A 26,236-nucleotide genomic window follows, 5' to 3' on the forward strand; every position below is an offset into this window, starting at 1 on the left:
TTGTTTGTCTAGTGTCTCAAGTTTACAAAGGCCTTCTGACTTTTCTTTGACATGATGTAATTAATTTAAATGTAAAACTCTACCCCAGTTTATTTGACCATCACCTGTTACTGGACTTCAGTTCATTTTCAATTTCAGTATTATAAATAAAACACAATGAAAATCCTATCAGCTAGGCTTTGAGATATCTTTATTTTCTGAGGATAAATTTTTGAAAGTGGAATTATTTTGTCAAAAATGTATACAATACTTAGATGCGCATTGATAAACGTCATAATTTTCATAGTTGCTGTATATTAGTAAGTTCAGTTTCTCATTCCAAAGTATATACAATGTCATTTGCCAATTTAATAGATGACAACAGCACCTTATTTTCTTTGGCTGTCTGTGAGTATGAGTTAGTTTAAACCTTTTTGTATATGTCCTAGCTTCCTGATTTACTCTACACATTTTTCCTTTTTTTTTGTAAGTTTTGCTGATTTTCTATCGACATGTTTGTGTTTTATTATTTATTTGTAAGATTTGTTCAACATAGTAGTTATTATCTCTTTGTTAAAATGAATGTTAGACTGGGCTTCTCATTGGTGAGATGAAAGCAATATGGATTGGCTAAGACACTTGAAAAAGCATCCTGACCCTGGCCTAAAGACAACCTAACAATCTAGGGAGGCCTTCAGACCTCTAGAGGCATGACCTACACCTACATAGCTCTGATTGTAGCCACTGGATTAGAATTTCTGTATGCCTGATAATGACTCTGAGTAATTTGGTGTGTCTACCTCAAGTGAATCTTTTATGCTTAAGAGTCAGAGTTCTGTCTTATTTTATGATAATAAAGCCTCCAGAACAGTTTTATGACCATTTCTCCTTACTTGTTAATAAATATCTAGATAACGAATACCCACATGCATAGCAGACTTTGGTCTGAGACTCACTTTCCTCCTAAGTGAATAATCCTCACTTAATCCCACATTTCTTTGACCATCACTATGAACAACATAAAGTTGTGTATGAGGAGATTGATGAGATCAGTCCACAAGACAGACCTGTATCAGACCCACCAGTGAACATTTGGAAAATGTTTCTGTGCATTCATTGGGTTGTTTTTCTAGATTGGGGCTACCTATAAGGAATGAGATTCATTTTACCTACAGGTGGGAGAGGAAACTCTTTGTCCTGGTTGTCTTCTTCTTAGGGGTAGGAGAAATTGTTTGAGTAACTTAAGGTCGCTTGCCTCTCCAACTTTTTCTCTCTCACCCTCTCTCACCTATTTACCTCCAAGTTGTAAATACATAACTAAGATAGGATGTCTGTTTTCAGAAATTATACCTAACAAGTAATTCCCAAGTCCTGCAAACTCACCACTGCACTTTATTGAGGTTGCTTCTATTCTCCTTGTGGGTTGATTCTGAACATTGACTTGAATTTATTTTCAGTCAACCCCTCTGCACCCCCTGCAATTTCCTTATGGTTTATAAGATTCAAAGCATAAGAAACCATCTGTGATGGTGATGCTTGCTTTCAACTCCATGCTATTTACCTGCCAAAGCATCACCTCTTTAGCGGAACTACCAATCCTGTTTTGGATTTATTTTAGAAAACCAAGCATATTATATCTGGATCCTCATCATCCAGGAAGTGCCCCAGACTTCAAATGGAACTTTTAAAAGTGTGTTAACAGAGCGGTTATTGTAATGGAACAGATGAAAAGAGTAAAACTCCCTTTTCCCTCAAGTTCATAAAAATCAAAAGCAGAAACAAATTAATGCCCTGTGACTCACTGTGAGATCTGATGGCCTGCTTCTGTTTCTGCTCACAATCTTTTCCTGGGAAAGAGAGGCCTTCACATTTTTTATGTGGTAATCCAGAGATGCACACAGACTAGGAAGTATGCCTAAAGTTGGTCTTCTCTTGGTTATCTGAGGCTTTGTGGTCTTAGGCGATCCTTCTGTTGGTACGAGGACCTGAGGAGAGAGGTTGGCCTGGTTCTCTTTCTTCTTACCATCACAGCCTCAAGTGAGCATAAACCAATCCACCCCCAAGGAGTCAGACACAGGCCACTTAGTTCAGCACTAACAGTGTCACCCTGTTATGTCGTGTGACTGTGAGAATCCCCACGTCTTCCTTGACTAATAAGTGGTTATTGAAAGTCAACCATCTGAGTTTTCCTTCTGCTGTTTAAGATTATGATCACTATGCAGATATTTCTGGGACAGGGGGAAATCGAGGATGAGATGGATGGAATGAACATTTGAACTCCTTCTTTGTGCCAGGACCTGTCCTAAGCCCATTAGAATTTATATCTGTTAAGAATTTAATTCTCACCCCTCTGTCAGGTAGGTACTGGCTTCCTTCTGGAATGGAGGTGATTGGGTCTTGAGGACAACCAGTAAGTGGTGGGTTGAGGATTTGAACCCAAACCTCCCTGACTCTGGAGTCCTTGACATTTAGGAGAAATACATGTGAAACTGCCACCAGTCATTCATAGTTATGTATTGATTTGGAGAGAAATTAACAGCACGTCTGACAGGGGAGTGTGAGAAGTGGAATGATAACTGATAGAAGAAACATCTGGAGGAGCTGAAAACAATTCTTAGCTTCCTTACAATTTTGCTACAGAGCTTAGGTAGGGCTTTCTGTCCCCCAGGTTCACACCTCTACTACCTGCTGCCTGATCCAATTAAGAATGTTCTGGGGGGGGGGGAAAACTCATTATGTGCAAATAGCAACATCAAGCAAAATTCTTTGTAGTATGCTCCAAATAACATCAATGATATATAGGAGTTTAGTAAATGAGGCATGAATCTGTGATAGAATAAACAGCTTATAACCTGCCACTGTGTAACTGGGATTTGACAGTTTAACCAAAAAAATTTTTTTAGATTAGGAAACCAGAAAGGTGTCAGGAGAGACTTGGAAAGTGCCTCATACATTTACATTCGTGTTACTCTTTAGGTATGTTTGAAGTTTGAAATAACAGATATGTCTGACTTCTTTGGAGGAAAGAGCCCAAGACTTGAGAAGACCAGTATGGGAGTCCCAGCCCTGCCACTTATTAGCACTGCAGGGTGGAAGCCAAGTAAGGCTGTGAGCTCAGGCTGAGTCTTAGACTCCACCAGATCTCATAGGGTGCGCAAAAGGTGTAACACCTCAGAGTTTGTCTTGGCTTGAGGCAATAGAGCTGGGCTGTCATAGTATCCAGACAGTCAGTCCTGGGCTAAGGGCTTTCAAGGAGCTTCTAAAAAAGAGAACAGACCCAAATTTGAGCTCTATCACTTACTAAAGTTGTTATCACAGGGACATTTTACCTAATCTCTTAGTTTCCCCATCTCAGATCATCACAGGCTAATTAGGCTCAAAGGAGAGAATGAATCTAAGTATTAACCCATTTCCAGGAACACAATAAGTACTCAAAGTTGGTATCCTCATTTTCCTTTCTCTGGAATGTTAGTCATAATAATTAAACTATACAGGTGAATAGTATCATACATAGTAAGGTAAATTTTGTTATTCCGTTCGGTTCTGATATCCTATGAAATCACAGCCTTGCTTACAATTCCTAATGTCTAAACAGTACTCTTGGAAGGTGCTGAGAGACATTTCTGTGGGACTGAAGTTGAAAGAAAATTGGCCCTGGGGGTCGGGCTATTGGTCCCCTTACCCTAAATCTAGCAGATCTCCACACAAAAAACCTTTATAATTCTAGACTTGCCTGGGATGTCTATTATCTATGAATAAAAATAACGGTTATATGATTTTTCCCTAAACATCTATCAAATCTTCATCTTGGAATTCATCATCATGAACCACAGAAGGAAGAAGTAACAAATTTTACAGGATGTGTTCTCTTCATTTGGTCTCTGTGTCCACTTTGCAATTTAACAAGGATAACTGCTTCTGGAAGCACATTTGGATAGAAGTCCAGTTAGGAAAGACAATAGCAGTGATGAACCCTGTGTTGAACATCTAGGATTTGGGATGCGGCTGACTATGTATCTATGTGCCTTTCAGCTATGGAAATAAGCACAGAGAACAGCAATATCCCTTGATTAGAAGGCTATCCACTCATCCTTGGGTCTGCATCAAAAGGACCTATGAACCATCTAAAAACACAAGTGCAAATGAGATATTTTAATACCTGAAGAAAAGTTACCAACTATTTAACCATCTCGGAGTCCTGGTGGCAGAAAGTCAAGTCTGAAGAAAAGGGTTGTTTCCCTACTTGGGATGAGTACAACTTTGGGAAATTGATGCTATAAATTATCTAAGTTTGACCTTAGGATAGGCTAGTTACAATGGCAAAGATTAAGGATGCAGTTTAAATAGATTTCACCTCTCCCTCGGAGCAGAGATGGGAGGCCCACCATGAATGTGCAAAGATGGTTGTCCTAAAAGCTTGTTGAATAAATGGGCTTCACCTTCACCCCATGGGGTGTGAAGTTCAAGAGCATCACCCATTTAAGAGTTCAGTATGGCCGGACAGACTAGATGTTTTTTTATAAACGTCTCTCATCCCACTAGCACCTGGAGTAGGTATGAGTGGAACAGAAGGCATTTTGCATATCTAGAAGCAATGAGTTCACGGGTGTGGCTGAAATAAAGGTGAGATGATAAGTATTTTAAAATGTGAAGAGATTGGTTTAGAGAAGATCACAAATGATGCAAGACTAAGAATTTGTGCTTTATCTTACTGAGGAGCCTCTAAAGAACTTGGGGGTGTGAACTGGAATGAAGAAAGGAGATTAATCTGTCTCTGCCGCATGAAATGATTTGGAAAAATAGGAAGCTGAGGATAAGAAAACTGGTCAGGAAACAGTTTTGATAAACAAGGCTGAGAATGCTTTGTTGTGTGGAAGAGAGAATGGAGAGATGTGGTATACTGAATGGAGCTAGGGAGGGGTTTGCCTGGGTGCTCATGTCTAGGTGAGAGATAAAAGGAACTAGCAGATGAGACCAGCTCCGTGCCTCTGTGGAGCAGCTTGCAACAGAGACAACTGGCTGCCTTCAGGAAGCAGACAACTCGCCAAAGTGAGGAAGTCCCCTCAGTACTAGGACATAATTTTATGTCATGATCAGTAGACAGAAGCCTGGAGAGACTCCTGGCTCTGCTAATATCTTCAAGGACATAAACACTCTCAGTAAGGACCATCCCATCCTAAGGATTTCTGGAGAAGCCAGAGATTTAAAAATCTTCTCATTTTTCCATAGAACCATAGCCCTTATTTCTAGAAAGGTCCAGTTTTTTACATGCGGCTTCCTTTGCTCCCAGACTCCTGGGGAAGAAACTTCTCCTTTATATTTGACCACTTCCCAAACCCCCACTCTCTGAGAGACAGCAACAGTTGGACTGTCACCAGGGCTCACATAATTCATAGTACTGAAAACAGGCAAATGAGTTAATATTCATTTTAGATTTCTACAATCAACAATCATATACAAAGAGTTTTTAATGTCAAAAGTAAAGTGTGAGAGTAGTAAATAAGTTTGAAGTAAACACTCATATTTTTTCCATATAACCTTCTCAAAAGGAAATATGAACTTGCAGCCAAAACATCCATCAATGAAATAAAAGCCGTAATGAGAGGAGAAATAAAGGGCTCAGCATAATTCTTGGTTCATGACAAAAGAAATGACCCCCACTGTTTATCACAATTTAGAGTGTATAATATCCAGGAGAAAAGGTCTAACTGCTGTTAGACATAAAGGTCTAAAGCTCATGAGAGAATCTGTGGTTGGAATGATGATTTGAAAGTCATTTGCATAGTGGGGATAGGAGAAATTACAAATGAACGTTTCCATATATGCGTGCAACTGCAACTTGTATGTATGTTAATCGTACATACAAACCCTCCAACCCAACTTTTAGGAAGATGGAAGTAGTGGCACTAGTAGGCCAGAAATGGTTAGAAAGGAGGAAGACCCAGGATGATGTGGGGTCTTAGAAGTCAAGGGAGAAAAAGAAGCCAAAGTCCTCACTGACTGAGAAACATAAAAAGCTGGAAAGGCCACGGGAAAGCAGTTCAAAGATGCCTGTGCATGCTGTTAATCACATCTTTTTAGTGGTGCGTCCTGGGAACTATGGACTGACATGCTCAAAGTTGGTGAATCTAGAGGTCCCAGCACATAAGTCTTCTGCCATTACTTAATCCTGTGTTTCCTGGGCCCTAGATCCGAAACCATAAAATGTGTAGTATTTATTTAGTATTAGACCATGTTCTCAGGATGCTTGTTCTGGAGCTGTTTTGAGACTACATAACTGAAAAAGGTTTTAAGATGAAATGCTAGCCTTGTACCCAGGTTGGCCTGTCATTCTTTCCATTTAAAGCCACTGGTAATATGGTTGCAAGATGTATTTTGCCCAATTTTTAAAAGCCATTTTCTACTTTCCAACCACCAAAATATGTTGGGAGTGTCATAATTGTTTTTCTCTTTGGAACTTTAGAAAATATTGTTTTTATAATAGAAATAGCATTTCTTTAATTTTTTTTTCTTTTTTTAATCGCCAACGGCTGCCATACCAAACCACGGACTTGGCTCATTTATATTTCCAATTCTAGCTTGTGCTAAAATTTCTGGCAAAAGAGTGTTGTGGGACGGCCCAAAGTATTTCTGAGGAGATTTATCTCAGAGGCTAGTCAAATGAAAGGCTAAAAAACTAAAATGGACTTCAACGCATTAATTCAGGTAAAGCATTAAGAATAGGCTATTGCACATGGTAAGCATGCATAAGTGCTGGTTATTATTATTAGGTCCTTCAAAGATGATGTAGCATCAGAGGCCAAGATGGACTAAGAAATGTCACCTATTCTTATGACTGGATGAGTGTTCCCTAAGGATCCCAAACAAATGATTTTTAGAGTTTAGCAGACTTCCAAGAAGCTGTTAAAAGATAAAATATAAAGGTATTTGAAATTAGCAGAGAAAGAAAGTGTTGTGGCCCTGAAAAGAGCATGATATTCAGGAATTTGTATCTTTGGGAGTTGTCAAAAATGTGAAGAGAGATGAATAAGGGAGCCTCCATTTAGGATCCTTCCTGTTTGCCTTCATTTAATCGCTTTAACAGTCTCCACATTTTCTTTCGGTAGGGCAATATGAGTGGAAGATTTGTGTATAAATGGTATGGTTTCTGCAGATCATCAGTAAATACTTGAACACCTATGTGTGTAAGAAATTCCTCTGAGATGTATGAAATCACTATAACAGTTCAGCGTCAATTGTAAACTTCTGTCATTTAGATCATTGCCAAAGGTAAAAAAAAAATGTATCTTAGAATGTCGGATAAGGAGGAGACAGAGGGTGCCCTCCCCAAACTTACAAGGTAATAATGTCCAATCTAACCAATGAAATAATATCTCTAAGAATCTTGGAAAAGAGTTGGGAATACCAGACAGATGTTGAGAAAAAGGTGAAATAGGGGAAGAACAGATAGGATGTTTTGGGGTTAGTGAAACCTACCTGCAGACTCACTAGAGAGCAAAACATGACTTGGATTCTAAAAAAATATTTGTGATGAGAAAATAAACACAGCTTTCAGCAAAACTGGCCTATCTCTTACCTGGAACTCCAGCAGCTTCACAGAGCCCATTCCCAGGGTAGAATATCACAAAAGAAACCGCTAGTTCTGGCAGGGAATGATCATAGCCCATTCCTTTGAAATAACCTCAAACTCTGTCATCCCCATCAGTCATCCTAATGGATAGTAAAGATTTAAAACAAAACAAAGGGGATTATGGGCATATTTTCAGACCTGCCAAATAGAGAGGTAAGGATAGCCAAAGAGCCCTTGGGACAGGATAAGGAAAACAGTGTTTAATGAAGAAGAATATTCATGTCAGGAATTTGGACATTGCAAAAGTAGGTCAAGACCTAATTATAAAGGACCTTGAGACCTTAGAAATGAAAGCTCAGAGTTTCTCCTCTTGACATGGGAAATGAGTAAAAGATTTGTGAGCTAGAAGGGGGATAAAATATTAAAAGATACATTTTGGGAAGACCTCTCCGGCTGGCAGTGAGTAGGGTGGACTACAGTGAATAGGAAGACTCAGGAGCAGAGAAGAGAAGGTGGGTTCATGTTACTGCCATGGGTCATGCACGAGGGCCTGGATTTCATGGTACCCTGAGGCTAGAAACAGGAGTTATCATTCTTAAACTAAAATCACATGGGTGTTCTTTTATTTTTTATTTTTTTCACTTTTTATTATGGAAAGGATTCAGTCACACATAACATAGAGAAAATACTATAATGACGTCACAGTAACTAATATTGAACTTCAGCAATTATCAATATTTTGCTGATCTTGTTTTATTTATCTCCCCCTACAACCAATTTTATATGTTTAATTATACCTTTTTCTTTTGGAATAATTACAGACATAGAAAAATTGCATGAATTATACCAAAAATTCTCATATACTTTTAACCAAATTTCCCAAATGTTAAAATTTTGCCACATTTGTTTTCTTTTTTTTTTTGTCTTTCTCTCTTCTCTGCTCTTGGTCCCTTTCACTCTCTGTCATACGATGCTCCGTTTGTCTCATATTTGGTCAGTGGCACCCCCTGCAAGCTGGATCCTAGGTCCTCATGACATTTCTCCAGCATTCTTTGAGCATTGATTCTTTTTTGACACAATACAATGTTCCAGGCTCATGTTGTACTTTCCATGCCACAAGTCCAGAATCGAATACTTCTTCGAGGATTCTGTTCCTTTCAGTGAAGAATGATATTTAGAAACCAAAATAGGAGCATTAGAGGTGTGTGTGTGTGTGTGTGTGTGTGTGTGTGTGTGTGTGTGTGTGTGTGTATTTCATTTCTTTTGCTGCTAGGACCTCTCATCAGACATATCTAGGAAAAAATATATACAATCTGTATCTAAATATATGTGTATCTATTTCTGAATGTAAAATTATGAGTTCAGACTGATACCTCCAATTCCAGTCCAATACCACAGGATTCATTCCATCCTCACTCCCTTTGTAATTTCCTTTTCCAACAATGAGAAACCTGACTCTTATCTGCAATATAAGTAAAATCATGATTTTTATGGCTTACCCCTATGACTTTTTATAGAATAATCCTGAATTTACACGTAGCTTGCTCTTTTTGACCTGCTAGACTTCATCTCAGTGGGGAAGAGGAGGGAAAAACATGCCCACAACAAGCAACAGTTTGGCATATACATTCCTCTACATTTCTAAACATGAGGCAAATACAGGGTGAAATGTTTCCAGGGCAGTTAAGGACTAGAAACCTCACATCTGTCCTTGGATGGGAGTTTATTTTCTCAGACTGAGTCTGGGTTTGACATTCCAGCTGCTCGCCCTTCCACGGCAAATGGATATGGAGAAGTCTGCCACCAGCCGCTGATGGAGAAAACAGCTGCCTTCATAGGGGGTAAGTCACAGAGGTGGTTGGATGTCCTCTCCACTGCCTCCTTCTTCTCCCCCTCCTGCAAATATAACATGCGCACATCCTCACACAGATGAAGGGAAAAGGACTTTCGTTTGTTGCTAGGAAATCCTGTTGGGAGCAAGGCAATCTCCCTTAAATAAATTATTTAGCCAAAGTTTTCCCTTAGATGATGGCTTTGCAGGAACATCAATTCACGCATGATTATTTTGACTATTTGTGAATTGTTGCCTATGTGGATTTATTCAACTTCCTGAGAAGTTGGATGAGAAAACACATGATCGTCATGAGCTGACCACCACTTTATTTCAGTCTGCTTACCTATAGAGGCTTATTTCCACTCATTGAACAGTGATAATTGAGTATTTTCTGTGTGTCAGATGCTGTGTTAAAGAGACTTAAAGAGTCCATGGTCTAGTCACCAGGAACAGAAGTAAGACCTCTTTCCCCTAGGGAGAAAACCATTTCTGGTGACCTTAAAACAAGCACCTGAAATGGCATGTTTTGGATGCTGCTTAGCAGTTTTCCCTAATCTTCAATACCTTTTATGATGCCTCAAGTTCTACCATTAGTGCTTCTTTTGATTCCTTCCTAAAGGCTTTGCCTTCTTATAGAATTTCTTATTATAATATAAGCACTTCCTCTAGCAGGATCTTTGTCTTAAACCATTATACAGATGATATATTAATGGTATTACTTAGCAGTTAACCTGGAGCAAGGTCTTAGGAGTAGGAACTCATAAGAAAGAAGGGAGGTCAATTGGAAGATGACGGCAGAGGATCCTAGCTGACACCATTGCCAGTTTAATAATTTTCTGTCTGCAAGACCCTAAGTTAACTGAGAATAGTTGATGCTTTTTAAAATATGTTCTGTAACCCAAAATATGTGCTTTGTCTTGTCACTCCATGAAAAAAAAAAGGAATGTGAGCAGTCTAGTCAGCTGCTGCAAAATGAAGACAGCTCCCAAACTTAGATCCACCTAATCTCCCACACATAATTTAAACGGGATTGATTTTCTTATACTTTTATACCTATAAAATCTTCTACAATAAACTTACATCAGTCTCTTTTCATAATAGAATGAGAGGAACTGCCCAAAGTAGGGACCCCTACTGCCAAAATGTATGTTGATTAGGATTCTTGACTGAAATGACATAAACACAGTGCAGCTAGCTTAAGGGAAATGTGATAACTCATGGAACTGAAAAAGATACCTGGGTAGCTCTGGTTGGAGACAGTTCTTCATAGTTCTCTCAGTTTTCTGTGTGTCTTGTAAGCAGTGATAATGGTTGCCTTTACGCTGACCTTTTCAGGAATGTATATAGTGAACAGTTGAGGTCTCACTCTGGAACAAAGGGCAAGCATGACTATTGCCCATTATAAAGGATCTGAGTTGCCTGAGCTCAGGGTTTCTTTTCTGTAATGCAACTCATTGTGTGTATAGGTGTCACTTGGTGCTCTTTATATTATAATCTGAGAACTAGTCCTTGAGGAATGGGCACAAGTAAATGCTGATACTTTGGCTACTATTTTGGGGTGAGTACTAAAATCATTTGTCTCTGAACCAAGAGTTTCATGTCTTCTACTTATCATTCATTAAACTAACAGGCCAATTTTTTAGCTTGCAAGTAAGATAAAATCTCAGACTCTTCACTGTTGTTGTTAACTCAAGGGATCAAAGAAAAGGCTAACTACTGGAATCAGGGTCTCATATTTATCCCCTCCAGGGCCATCTTTCTCTCCATATCTTCATGGGCTGAATGTTTATATCCCCTCAAAATCTGTATGTTGACACCTAATCTCCAATGGGAAGGGATTTGGAGGAGGGGCCTTTGGGAGGTGATTAGATCATGAGGGCAGAGCCCTCATGAATGATATACGTATCCTTGTAATAGAGGCCCAAGAATCTTCTCATCGCTTTGACCATGTCTTTGACCATGTGAGGACAGTGAAAAGATGGCTGTCCATGAACCAGGAAGCAGGCAGGTTCTCACCAGACACTATGCTGGCACCTTGATTATGTACTTCCCACCCTCCAAATGTGTGAGAAATTTTGTGAGAAATAATTTTCTTATAAACAAGGCACCTGGTCTATGGTATTCTGGCATACCATCCCAAATTGAATAAGGCAATACCTCATCCATTTCTGCCTATTCCTATCCAACTCCATTCTGTAGACAGAGAAAAAATATCTCTGTCCCAGATATCGGTTCTCTCAGCTCCATAGCCCAGGGCTATTGACTTTCAATATCTGCATATTGATCCCAGGGAAGAACTGTGATTGGCTTAATTTGTGGCACATTCCCTTGAACAAATATTTATTTGCCAGGCATACCCATGATATACTCCATAAGAATATGTTTCTGAAAACGGTGTCATCAAATATGAAAACTCTTATGAATATATTGTTTTGATATGTACAAATAATGAAAATACTCATACAAATTATTCTCATTCAAACTTTACTTTTTAAATATGTCTTTGTATGCCCCTCAATTTCCCCCTCTGTTCACCCTCAGTATTTAGTTATAACAGATACCTGGCAGCAGAAACCAGAGCAGCTGTCCTCAAATGGCAGGAAAGTAAAATAAAACTGACTGGCTTCAATTAAATAGTTACAGGAAAAAGAAATTGGGTGATATACTCTGCAAAGGTGATCATTCAACAAGTTGGTTTTAGGCAAAACCACCTAGAGCTTTTCTTCTCGGGTCTGCTTTGATGCCCACTCATATTCACACTTCTTTCACGCCTTCATTTCTGTATACGTCTCTCTCCCTGATAAACTCTTGAGAGCATAGAGACCACTCCATATGCTTCACATATAGTAAGTACTTGCTAGATACAGAGTTTGTTAATATTCACAAATGAGAAGCTGGCCAGGTTCTTCTGGGTATTAGCAGGATGCTTGCAAAGGGAACATGGTAAGACAGAAAGATTCCCCAAATTCTGATACATATTATTCCAAATATATTTTTGTGGCTAGATAAAGAATTACATAAGTTCCAAAGATTTGAATAGACTTTATTTTCCTGTTTATTAATTCCCAGTTTTCATTTCTCAAAACACAGCTCATTTAAACCAGTTAGAATAAAGTTTCCTATTAAATTTCCTGAAGATCATTAAGATCTCATTAAAATAAGCGCTACAACCTCTGTTTGGAAACATTCTGCTATGCCAATTTTTTTTTTCAAATCCTTAGTTCAAATACTGAAACTCTTAATGAGTCTTTGTTTAATTTTGATGGTAATACTAAGAGGGTGGTTATAGCTTGGCATTTTTATCTGGTTCCTCATACTTATTACTGCCCTTTTCTCTTTGTTAAGAGAGAAGAGAGGCCAAGGTCCTGAGATGAAGCCTCAGGACAGAGAAGAAGCCAGTTTGGCTTCTACATGATCAATGAATCATGGTAGTCATAGATCTCCTGGGACTCAAGACCACTGGCAAGCCAGCTGAGGAAAAGAGCCTCAGCTTCTGTAGCCTCTAGAGCCAGCCAACAGGATAATGATGGATTAATTTCATTGGCCTTGGTCTGTTTTTCTTTAGTGGATTCCTGCATGATACATATACGTACCCATATACACATACACACACATATATACACACATATATATACATATATATACATATGTATACACACATATTTACATATGTGCACATACACATATATACATGTATACGTCCTTAAACCTATTTTTAAAAGATGATGAAGCTGTGATGATTTTATATGTGATGAGGATACTAGAGTGATGAGGTTACTAGAGTGGCCTTGGGCAATAATGTGTGTCACGTTGAATATCTCCTAACTACTGGGAACCCCAGACTTCCTTGTAACTTACATAGCTCTAATAATGTGATCTTTTTTGAGGAGTATTATCTGACACATTGGGATGATCATGCATTATGTTAAATCAGCCTTATAGACCCCAGTTTCTGGAGCACTTAGATTTGATTCCAAGGATAACTTCTACATGTAATCCAAACCACATTTCCTCACAATATAAAGTACGTGGCGTAGTGCAGGGTAATCCAGAGGGAATCTCCTGACTGTCTCATACAAACATCTGAAATGCTTCCATTAATGACACACCCTTCCATGGAAGTATTTTGACTGTCCTTACTGACACTGAACGTAAGACTCTGTTTAGGCTGCAAGGCTTTTATATCACCCCGATGAACATTAGCCAAGAAGTCAATGTGTCTTATCTTCACAGATTTACATTTAAGAGCCTGACCATGTGAGATGTTAAAATTCTGAAGGCCTGTGCAAAAGGCTATGTTATTTTTTTTACCATTGTAACTACTCACATGGAATATTTTGCTGATAGTACAAATTGAATATTTAATTGTGGAGTAAACAAATTGCTTCCTGATAGTTCTAATCTGGGGATAGTTTTTGATCAAAGCAAATACAATCTTTTCATTGAACAGTGAAACAAAAATTTATTAGCAGATATCATATATCTCAAGAACTATAGTTTACAAATATGAGAGATAGGCTTTAGAAGCACTAAAAATAAGCCTCACAGAGTATTTTAAAAAATACTAACAATAAAAACTCATCCATCTGGTTGGAGGTAAAACGTTCAGAAAGGAGAAGAAATTCAAAGAAAAAAATAAAGAGAAGGAAAAATTCAGTGCTTATAATCAATTATGAGAGATAGTTTTTAAATGCTCATCCAGTTAGTTAAATCAAATATTTTTAGAATTTACACAGTAGAAAATATTACCAAGTAAAGGTAATTAATAAAAGATGGACCCAATCTAATAATAAATCCAAAGGTTTGCAGAGTGTGCACAAAAAAGAAAACTAACATACGGTATTACTCCTACTTTTAAAGATTATATATAGAGTCTATGCATTAACTTCCTTACAGTCTAAATTAATCTGAACAACTGATGAATATTCTTGGTACATGTTTATGAATGAAAACAGAGGCGAGAAGAGAATGTTTGGCCAGGCAGTCTAAGACTCACTGTATTTAGCTACTACAAAGTGTATCATGGGTCTTTATTCCCTTGATAAACTTGAGCTGAACTTTGATAAGACCTTAATACTTTCATAGGCTGAGTATCTGTGACCTAGGAAGTAAAGGTTGTTTCTTCCCTAATATAGATTAATAAATGGATAAATAAAAAAGGAAATTAGTGAAGAATGCCTATCTGGTTGTACAGAATTCCTTAAAATACGTAATCCCAATTCAGTAAAATTGATATACATCAGTTACGTTTTACTTATGCACCCTCTTAAACTTGTCATTTTCATGTTCTCTTTTCTTCTGAAATTGACCTTTCTAGGTATCTTTAAATTGTTAATGCTATTAGGTGGGAGTAGAGGTAAAATTGTAGGGGAGTCCTCTGGAAGACTGAAAAAACCCACAGTATTTTCCTCCGAAGGTAAAAACTCTCTATTCCTTGATTGCATTTAGAATTCTGTGGCAGTTAGCATGTTTGACAGACAGTGGCTGCAGCACAGTGGGTGAAATGACCCGTCTGTTCCAAAACAAAGGTTCTTAGCCCATATGGTGGCAGAGACATAACAGTGTTAAATCTAGCAGGCCACTGGAACTATCTCTTGAGTGGCCTATGTAGGAAGGTGGATTTTCCCATGGGCTTCTGTGATTCTGACATCTTCCTGGGTCTGCTTTACAGAGATAGAACAGCCCATCAGATAGCATTGCCTTGCTAGGCCAACTCAGCCTTCTGCAGTGGAAGTTTTATAACTAGTGACCTTTTTTTCTTGTGAGAAGTAGAAACCTAAAACTCAGAGTTGCATCCAGGCCCTGGGTGTGTTTTTCTGGGGCAGCCTTCTCTAGGCACACGTGTGTGTACCATTCACACCTGCACATCACTGCATTGCCCAGTTCTAAGAATAGGAAGCCAAACGCCACATGAACACTGGGCAGGGAAATAAGGCAGGGAGAACAGACAAGCCCTGGTGAGGTGTCTCTAATGCCAGGGCACACATGGTGCCCTGGGCTGTCCAAAGGAGGTGTGACACTGTTTACCAGGGAGAGTGGCTGCTGCAGCCTGGCTCCCTACGCCCTGTCTGGCCTATGAAATTTGATCTAAATCACAGGAGTCAAAAACATATTACTCTGACCACAATTCACATTCCGTAGGAGGAGACAGGATTAGAACATTTCTATTCTTGCCCAACGCTGCTAAATTTAAAGCCAATATAACTGTTAACTGCAGTCTTCCTTCAAAAGACCAAAAGCAAGCATCATTTGTTGGTGGCAGAATGCTCTGAAATATTACCATAAGCTGTGTGGTTGGGCAAAGGAAGATGAGAGGTCACAAACAGTCCTAAACTCATAGCCAAAGCTGCCAGCAATGGCACTTATAGTGAACACCTCCACTTATGACTTCATTCATACCCCCGTCCACTCATTTATTCATGTTTATTTCTTTATTCATGTATTTCTTTTTTAAACAGTCATTTATGACATTTCTGTTTTGTGTAGAACATAGAGGTTAACAGTCTCAGCCCTTGAAAGGCTTATAAAGACAGACACACACTTGAAGAGTAATGATTCTTCATCAAATTAAGTCTGGTATGCTAATGGCTTCCCTCTTTTTCACTTCTACGCTCTTATTCAGTTATGCTCAGGTCTAGAGTCTTTCATTTCTTTTTCACTTAAGAATCTTTCTTAGGGTTCCTAGGTGACTCATTCAGTTAAGCATCCAACTCTTGGTTTCTACTCAGGTCATGATCTCACAGTTCGTGAGTTTGAGCCCCCTACCAGGCTCTGTGTTGACAATTAGGAGCCTGCTGGATTCTCTCTCCTTCTCTCCCTACACATCTTGTGCTCTTGCTCTCTCAAAATAAATAAACTTAAAAAAAATCTTATAATTTGAAACGTAGCTCAAAAGTACTTGTTTAGTTTTCCTCCTTCAGGAACCCCATCTAGACTTGCGAGGCAGAACTAGGAAGCATTTCATAGCAAAGTTTACAATTACTTTCCTTTTCAGCCTTCTCCAATCCCCACCCTATCCCCCTTTACTATTTTTTAGCCAGCTTTTTGCTATTTCCAGTCATTTTTTAGGTTATGTTTAATTTCGTGAGGACATCAGCACCTTGACTAGTTTTCCCAACTCTCTCATACCATTTGGGACTTTCAGTGCCTTAAATCTGCTATCAAGCAGTGGGGGACCTATTTCCATTTATCTGGCCAGATCTCTGTGATGGACATCTAAGAGGGAATCACCAATTCTGCTAGTCAGTGTGAGGCCATTAAAGAATCCTGGAGAGAAACAGGGACAGGAATTGTAGCTAGTAAGGACTATCTTTGGACTTAATTTTTGTTTCTGCTGGTTCACCAGTCTGAAGGAACTAAATTCTGGGGATTATTTTCCTACCCCCACTTAAAATAGTATTATACTTTATTATTTTACATAGGCTGAGACACCAGACCCTGTGTCTAAGGAATGGCCCTGAATTTACTGCTCATCCTGTACCTGAATAATTTGCCATGAAAGCAGGACCCCAAGAGTCATATTCCCTACTTCTTTCCTCTACCCTTACTGTAGCTGACTTATTGAAGACTAGTAAAATTTTCTGCCTATAACATATTGTGGCTTCCTCCCTTTCCTGTACCCAAAATTGCTGTATAGTGGGTTAAGATTTGGGGTAAAGCACCTTTTGGGCATGTAGTATTGAAAGCTCTTTGCTCATTTCTGCATACCCTTATTTCCCCATAGAAAATAAGGGCAAATCATCAGGGAAGAGGGGTGAAACACTGAAGAATTAGACTCATGATTGAACTGTGGAGAGGGTTACAGCTTGAGGAAATGCTGAGAAATTACCTCTTAGAATAGAATCCTAGGATGGACTAAATATTATTTACACAGAAATTAAAAAAAAAAACTGAAGGAAAGAATTTGAGTTACTTGGAGTTGAGTTGTCAGTGAAGAATTCAGCAATTCTACACTGTAGTGACCTGTACCAGGAAGGAACAAGTCTCTGGCCTGGTCCCTGCATCCCCAGGCACAGGTTCTGGACTGGCCGTGAAACAAGAGACTAAGCTCCCAGCACATTGAAATTGCATCAACTGAAATGTTATTTTCTTTCCATGGAAAAATTATAGCAAAGAGATTAAGATATGATTTAGTACATTTCAAAGGAAAATAAACATTTATTGCAATAAATAACCATAAAATAGGTCTAATAATACTGTAAAAATACTCTCATGAATTGGGAAAATAGTGAAACCTCTTTTTCACAGTGCTTAAATTTTCACAGAGCATTAAATTAATGACATGAAATTTTGACTGCTAATTATAGGTCTGGGTTGTCTCACTGCATGACCCCATGGCTCAGCCCCTACTTCTCTGTCCCCGTGTCTTTCTCTGCACAGTGGAGCACTTCTCTCCTTTCTCAGCATTTTCTGAAATAAGTAAAACAATGCAAAGGCTTTATCCCTTAGAAGACATGATGCTAACAATTACAAGTTCTATTTTCATACACACTTCCTTCTGAATAATCCTACACCCATTGTAACTCCACAAAACAGGCACATACAATAAACAAGAAGGTGCAACAGACTAAAGTTGCAGAGAGACAAGTATTGGAGTTGGAGACAAGACTCGGTATCTTGTTCACCAAATCACTTTTTTTAACAATGCCATGCTTCATTAAGTTGAGATAAGCACATAAGAGTTTCATAAGATACAAAAGGTAGCCATGAATATCTTTCTTTTTGACTCCTTGGCAACACTGCCCACTCCTCAACTCAGGTCTTCTCCTTGTGGTGCTTTCCCCATGGATCTGATATACTTCACCATTATCAACTTGTGCTTGTTCACGTGTTACCAGTCATCATTTCTGGCTGCACTGTCAAAAGCTCTGCCTGGAGGGCTTTTGAGAAATGCCATTTCCCAGGGTCCACCCCTAAAGTCCTGGCTGCATTGGTCCTGGGTGGGACTGAGCCACCCTTGACTTTAAAAGGCTCACCAGGTGTTTCTAATGGGCAGCCTGGCTGGGAAGCAAACTTTGAGTCATTGACCCAGAGAGGGGCTTTCACTTATGGATAAAGAGAGCTAAAAGACAATTACTGATGCCCTAAATATATACCTTGCCAAAGTAATGGCCTGTGTGCAGGAGAGGCATAGTTGTGTCCCTGATGGCCCAAGGTGTATCCCAATGTGTTATCAAAATACGTTAGTTGCAAGTGAAATTCTGCATTTAATTCTGCTTTTGTGTAGGTTGACCATATAATTTATTGTTCAACTAGTGAATTATGAGGATGTATTTGAGACTGAATTATGCTGGAACAACCAGGCAACCTGGAACATATAAGCCACCCAAATTATGGGAGACTTTTATAATTCGGAAATACTTAACAGACTTTTGGGATACAACTTACTGGTTTTGAACAGATTAATTTTCTTATTTATAAAATTGACATGGTAATACCTGACAAGTTGGAAGAGAGTTTAAATGTGGGCGTTTATAAGTTCTATATATAAAGTTTATGTATTACTATTTGATCCAAAATACTTGCCATCATAGAGGTTGAGATACAAGAAAGTGTTCAAGGAGAAGGATTAACAAGTGTTACTCAGCATTTCCTTTTTTTCTTTAGATCCCACAGTGAATTTGGAAGTCAAGTGAGCTAAAGGAAGGAATTCACAGATCTCTATCAAAAGCACCTCCATGGTCTATCCTGTGAGGTGTTACCCATCTAACCTATCAGGTGTCTTTTTCTAAACATTCTGCTCAAATATTTCTTAAGGCACCAAGGAGAATTTATAGTTGCAGTATTATGGTTGCAAGGGGCTTTCATAACTGTAACCAATACCAAATATCTATATTATGTTTCACAAATTAAATGACATGTAGTAGCTTAGTGAAGGCATGGCCTTTAGAGATGCCCACCACTGCTGGCTTTATTTCCTTGGTAGTTTCTTCAGTTTGCTCATGGGTAAATGAGGATAGCGCTGCTCTTGTCCTTAGGTTATCTAAAGATTGAGGTGGAAATATTAGTGTCTACCACATGGAATGTACACCACAAATGGCAGCTCTTGCTATTATCATCATTATCAGTGTTGACTCCTGATACTCCCAGCAATCCATGAAGGGAAAGAGCAAGCCGTGACAGGAACACCTGTAGTGAGGATCAGGGGAAGAGGAGAAGAGAAAGGATAATCATTCCTATTTTACCAATGTGGATGGATCCAAAGCTCCGATTTATTAGTGCAGTTCAGAAAATAAGTCTGATGATTCAGGGTTAGGCAGACTCTTACTTCTCATCAGTCTTGAAGCCATGGGGCATGGTTTACACAAGGCTGGCCAGAGGATCTCCTTTATCTGAAAGCCCCAGGTTGATGGCATAGCATTGCAGCTATCACACAGAGCCACAGCTTTGTGCATGATGAGTACCACAACTCTCCCGTCTGCCACCCTGTCCCCTGGGATCATTTTCCTAACCTCCTCAACCATGCACATTCCACTTCCCTGTGGTACAATTCTTAGCATTTAGCAAGAAAGTGGAATATCTCCCAACACATTTAAATAATTTATTTGCAGTGCTAAAATGTTTTTGTCGCCTGAGTCCAGATTAGATTGAGATTTTTCTTTTTTTCCAATACAAGAGAAGTAATTGAGAGAAGTGGCTAAGTGTTATTGCAGGCACAATGAAGTCATTAAACTGGCACACAAAAATGCAGTGATAGACGCAGATGGAAGGGGATGAATGAACGTCAGGAAAAGACATCAGAGGCTTCCACAATGAGATCAGAAAGGACCAAGGAAGAAGTGCCCCTTCTCTACACTATCCCAGGGGCATGAGGCAGACAGGAGGAGTGCCACTGAGTTTATGTCATCTACATTTCTTATGGACTTTGATGTACTTCTTGCAAAACAGGAGATATCCTTCATGTTGGGAATCACTGGGTTGGCAGGTGTTACCCATCTACCTGGTTCATAGGTTTCTGTATCTAAGTCACAAAGGGTTAGTAGGTTTGCGACCCATAAGAAGTCTGTCACCATGAGTCTGAGAGGAACAAATTACTATGTTCTTCTAAAGAATCTTTTATTCTTAACTAAATTTGAAATTGAAAATCTCAAAATAAACATGAAATTAGTCTCCTGTGTGGCACAATGCCCTATAATTTTCAGCTCACTGGGATCTATAAATTTAAGCTTTTGAATTCACAGAAAACATTCAGATGCATAAATGAGTTCAGTTTCTCTGAGACCTGGCTATAAGGTTAGGTACCTAATCTGAACCTACTGCTGAGGACTTCTGTTGGGAGAAAGTTGGGTGCCATGTTTTCTCACACTGTCAATTTATGCCTTCTTCAGGGACAATTCAGTGTAACTCTATTGGTCGACCTCTTGTTCTCGATATCCATAGAATATCATTACATGCTAAGATTCTGGTTTCAAACCAGAAGCATGTGGGCACATGTTTGAAACAAATTCACAATGAAGAAAGGCCTACTACCTTCATACATGTCTCTGCTCCTGAACCCAACATCCATTTCTCCTTTACTCATTATTTTCATGTCTTTAGTTGTTTGAAAGCTGTATACATTGGGGAATTTGAATCTCACTCTTTATGTTAGAATACTCTTTTGATAAAGAATTAGGGTGGGAAAAGCCAATTAACCAACCAGGTTGGTGGGATTCAGCCAAATAGAGCTGCCAACAAAATACTGAGATCCATGGAAAGAGAAACCATAGAGTTGGAGCCATGACCTCTCTAGGTCATTTATAATCAAAACATGAAGTTAGCAGAGACTAGGATTGAGTTATCATGCTTCTCTCCTCTCATCATCCCTCCTCTTTCCCTACCCTTTCTCCCTTTCCTGTCCCTGCACACCACAACACTCACACACACACTTCAGAACTGGATGAAAGCCTAATGGTAATTCCATACCAACTTTTAATCTGTCCAAATTACCAGGTTCCCACTGCCATATGCCAAGGTACCAGTGAGCTTTCTGGTGCCACCCAGCAATTCAGAGTGGTTATGACTGTAAGATGATAGCTGTGCCCTTGTTGCAGTTTGCTTTATGAACTCCCCTGGCTTATGGCTTTTTAACTTTGCAATAATGAGCCCCTTTGTGCTGAAATGGAGGCCAAGGGATGGAGAAGGGATTCCAGTTTAAATGGGAAAAGGAGAAGAAAATAAAACACCCATTTTCAAATCATAAGGCAGGAAAAAACAAGGGCAGTAACCGGTTGTTAAAAACATTGTCCTTATAAGACGATGGCAACTAAAAAATCACTTTATATATAAAAGATACCTACATTCATTGATTGAAGACTAAATAAAAAATAGAGCATGCATTTATGGGAGATTTTTGTTTGTTTTACTTTTTAGTTACAAATACATTCTTCATAAAGTTTTCTTTGACTAGTCATTTTCTACTTTGACTATTGAAAGATTCTCCTACAAACTCAAAGTATGAATTGGCTGAATTAAACAAATAGGATAGAGAAAAACTCTTCCACCACATTTTCATGTTTTACCCTCTCTTTTACATGGCCCTTAAAGAGCTACCCAAATCCTTTATCATCAAACATAACCCCCTGTGTCATGTAGAGCATGGCCAATATCCCACTACACTGGAAGATTTCATCTCACTTTCTTCCATGGAGTCCTTCTCATTTAACTTCCTTTGTCATCTTCTCCAATTCTTTATTCCGCTAATGTTCATGTACTAGGAATAGAGTAGTGATGAAAAAGAATAAAACTCCCAGCCTTTATTTGAATGGAAATAGAGACAGATAATAAAGAAAATAATATTTACAATATATCATATGTTTTATGGTGATTGGTTAAGGGAAAAATAAAATAAGGAAGGGCTCTGGTGATGTTGTGTGCGTTTGCCCACTTCAATAGAGTAGTCAGGGGCCACCTCCCTGAGAAAGTGGTCCCATTGCTCCACCTTGTCAGAAGACAGGTGATATCCCCATGTTTGTTGTTTTTTGAGGTCTCAAGTGACCCTCAAACAACTTTCGACCAGATGTTGAACACCAGATCAAGGAACAGTGTTCTTACTTGACATGTTCTGTGTTCAGTGTGGCAGGAAATGTGAGGAAAACAAAGAATTAACAGAAATAAAAGATAATTAACTTTTTTTACCATTTTGAATAGATTCCACCATCTTGGTAGAAATAAACTATATTAATCATTGTTTATGTTAAAAAATCAACACAAATCATGCTATAAAAGAGCTGTTTGCCATAGGCCGGGTAGCCAGAAAGGCTTTTTCTTGGTAGGTTGCTTATTATCAGAGCTATGAAAGAAATGATATGGGTAACAAGAAAAGGACATTGGAGGGGAGGGGAGCAACAAGGCTTCTGCTGTCTCCAATTTCTCAACAGAGTTTCTAAATAATCTATGAATTAATGCATTTGGACCTTCAAGATAATTTCCAACTTTTTCCCCCAAGGCTCTCTCCTGCCAGCATATGTTGTTTTCTTTTCTCATGCCTAATTTTCTCTTTGGTGGTTTGGATTATTCTGAGTTCAGTGTTCAAGACCATGTTCTGTTCAATTTTATTTTTCCTCAGTCCTTCATGAGCACTAGGCTCTGTTTAGGCAACCAAAAAGATGTACAAAACAAAGACCCTCCTCTCAGGGAACTACTGAACTGATAAGTGACCTAATAACTATACAATTATGGTAGATAATGCTCACCCTTTATCAGAATCCACACTTCTTTGATTTGTTCACTAGGCATATGATCATCCAGAAAAAAGCAACATTTCCTTTGTAGGTAAAGACAGCCTCACTTCTGGCCAATGAGTGGTAAAAAGAAGGGATAGAACCCTTTCTTTAAAATCTATTTATGGTTGATTTATGCTTCTGACTACTACAGAACCAGTATACTTACATGAACAACTAGAAAACTGGATAAAATATATGAAACAACTCTTTCAGATATTAAGACAGTAGGCAGAGCAAGTCTGTGATCACTGAGAAGAGGGAAACTGAGGTGAAGCCTGCTATTGGCCTTGCTTTCTGCCTACCGAAGATGGCCTGAGGAAGAAGATCCCCAGCAAGTACATGTCAGTTTTCTGAAATGAAAAGCAAACACTAGATTTGGGGAAGGCTGAAGCAGAAAGAATTTGTAGGACATAGTATTGGAGAGGAACAATCTATGAAAAGAAACATTCATAGAATATGCATGTATAAAGTGCATGTATAAAGTGCATGTATAAATTGAAACTCAACAAAAAGCAACTGCTGGGAAAAAAATATCAAGGAACTGTAGAACTTTAACTAGAATGAGAGATATTCAAACTCTTTTCAGCTAGAGTGGAGAAACCTCTTTCAACCCTCAGGAGATTCAATAAAAAGCCTAGAAGGGCCCTGACTTTGTACTATGGCTGAATTAGTCCTAGGGTAAAGGCTACTCTACACCAGTCCTAACAAAGCTTACAAACAAACAATAAAGTTTAAAACCAAACTTGTATCTTAATTACCTAACAGGAACTACTTCATCAGCTTTTAAAGGAAGAAAACATAGTAAATACTCAATATTGTAACATAATATGATATTCAATAAAAATTTGCCAGATAAGCAAAGAAACAGCCACTTGTTACCACAAAATAGGATAAAATACAAGCAGAATCAGAAATGACACTGATGATGAAATTAAAAGAGAATGATTTTAAATCAGCCATTACACGTGATCAATAGTTCCTAAAAGAACATGATCATAGTAAAGAAATAAGCCAATAATAAAAAAGAACTTCTAGAGATGAAAAATAAAATATCTGAAATAAAAATGTATTTAATAGAATTAATAATTTTAATAATGATTATAAAGAATTTATAATAAATATTTTTTTCAGGTAACAAAGTCCATTTTGTTTTATTTCTAACCCGAATATTGCAAATACATGAAAATTGCCAGTGCAAAGTTAAACACATTCAGATTTATTTGCACAACGCTAAGGAAATTTGAGTTTGATTTCCATTTTGTAAAATTTTGTTATGGGATCTGGCTTTGTTGTATAACTGACATGGGTCATTGAAACTTGATTATTCCACCCACATGTAATTTTCTGTCCCAATGAAATAGGAAATTTAGGGTTTTAGCACACATACATAATGATGTTAATATTGCTTTACATTTTAGTAGGAATGCAATTGTCCCACAGCTTGGGGAGAGGACAGAGAAGTTATAGGACAGGGAGGGACCACATGCTCAGAAAGGGAACAACAGACAAGAGAGGGTTGAACAACAAGTATATGGGGACCCTGCATGTTTTTGTGCATGAGGATAAGGAAGGTAGTTCAGAAGAAATACTACAGAAGAAAAGATAGTGAATATGAAGACAAAGCAATAGAAATTATCTAAGCTGAAGTATAAATAGAAAAAAAACTAAAGCAAAATTTAAGAGACTCAGTGACTTGGGATAGCACAAGAATCTAACATATGAGAGACTGTTTTCCCAAAAGGAGTGGAAAGAAAGGTACATAAAATTTTTTGAGTAAATACCAAAAAATTTATCAACTTAATTTTAGTTTCTGATTGTTTGCTAATAGTATGTAGAAATGTAGTTTATTTCTGTATACTAACCTTTATCTTAGCCCTAAAAGCTTTATTTAAAATAAATTCCAGGGGCACCTGGATGGGTAACCATCCAACTCTTGATTTTGGCTCAGGCCAGTCATGATCTTATGGATCATAAGTTCAAGCCCCGTGACAGGCCCTGTGTTGACAGCGCAGAGCCTGCTTGAGATTCTCTGTCTCCTTCTCTCTCTGCTCTTCCCTCCCACTCATGCTCTGTCTCTCTCTAAAAATAAAAAAATAAACTTCAAAAATCAAAAAATTAAAAAGAAATAAAAATAAATTCCAAGTGATTTTCTGTATAAATGGTCATGCTGTCTGCAAATAGAGATAACTTAATCTTTTACTTCCCACTGCCTTTTATTTTATTTTTCTTGCTTTATTACACTGGCTAGGGCCACCAGTACAATGTTGGATAAAAATGATGATAGTGAACATTCTTGCCTTATTCCAGATTGTAAGGGGATATATTCAGTCTCACATCATTGAGTATGTTTTTCACAGATGCCTTTTATCAGGTTGAGGAAGTTCCCTTCTCTTCCTAATTTGATCAGAATTTTATTGAAAAGGGTGTTGAATTTTATCAAATTATATTTTGAGATGTTGTTCTCTTTCCATTTTACTCCATTAATATGAGCCAGGGTTGGGGTGATTAACTGCAGACAAGCACAAGGGAATTTTCTGGGTTGATAAAAAATTTCCAGATTTTGATTATGTTATTGATCACTATTTGTCAAAATTCATTTAACTGTAAACTTAGGAAGTGTGTGTTGTCTCTATAAACTCTACACAGTTTACTTTAAAATACATCTGGAATACATTCTTTTCCTCTTATTTTGTTGTATCTTCCTCCACCCTGTTGCCTAGAATTCATGTGTAATGACTAAAGCTCTGGCTGCCATCTTGTACTATGAGGACGAGAGTCATTCCTGCAAGCACTCTAAGTTTTTGAAGTCTCTGAGGAGTTAAGTTGCCAGTCTAGCCCTACACTGCCCACTGAATTTTTACAAGAGAAAAGTGAACTTCAAAATTTTAAGTTCCTGTTATATTTTGTCAAACTTGATTCTAAATAATATAATAAGTGAGTAGAATAGAGTACTATCAGAAAGTGATGCAGAGGAAATGCAGTAAAGGACATTCAGTAAAGTTCACACTGAATTACAAATGGGATTTCAGTAAAGACTTCATTGTAGTGAGAAGGAGAGAGTGGCATTGGAAGTGAACCTTAGGAGTGAATATGATCCCAACAGATAAATGTGGTAGAGTGCATTCCAGGCAAAAGAGTGTTATGAAAAGA

General features: G+C 38.3%; 1 long non-coding RNA gene across 2 annotated transcripts in view; it reads left to right on the forward strand.

The window, feature by feature from the left end:
• LOC123385985 overlaps positions 1–24,966 on the forward strand; it is a 221,566-nt gene extending 196,600 nt beyond the window's left edge. Inside the window, exons 3-4 of one of the 2 annotated variants that reach the window (XR_006599329.1) lie at positions 9,310–9,390; positions 18,990–24,966. This is a non-coding gene — a long non-coding RNA (uncharacterized LOC123385985). Of the gene's footprint in view, positions 1–9,309; positions 9,391–12,728; positions 12,919–18,989 lie in introns of those variants that run through there. The other variant, XR_006599328.1, reaches the window with a different exon arrangement.
• Positions 24,967–26,236: the final 1,270 nt, after the last annotated feature.

Source organism: Felis catus, chromosome B3 (genome assembly GCF_018350175.1).
Source record: "Felis catus isolate Fca126 chromosome B3, F.catus_Fca126_mat1.0, whole genome shotgun sequence".
Lineage (NCBI taxonomy): Eukaryota > Metazoa > Chordata > Mammalia > Carnivora > Felidae > Felis > Felis catus.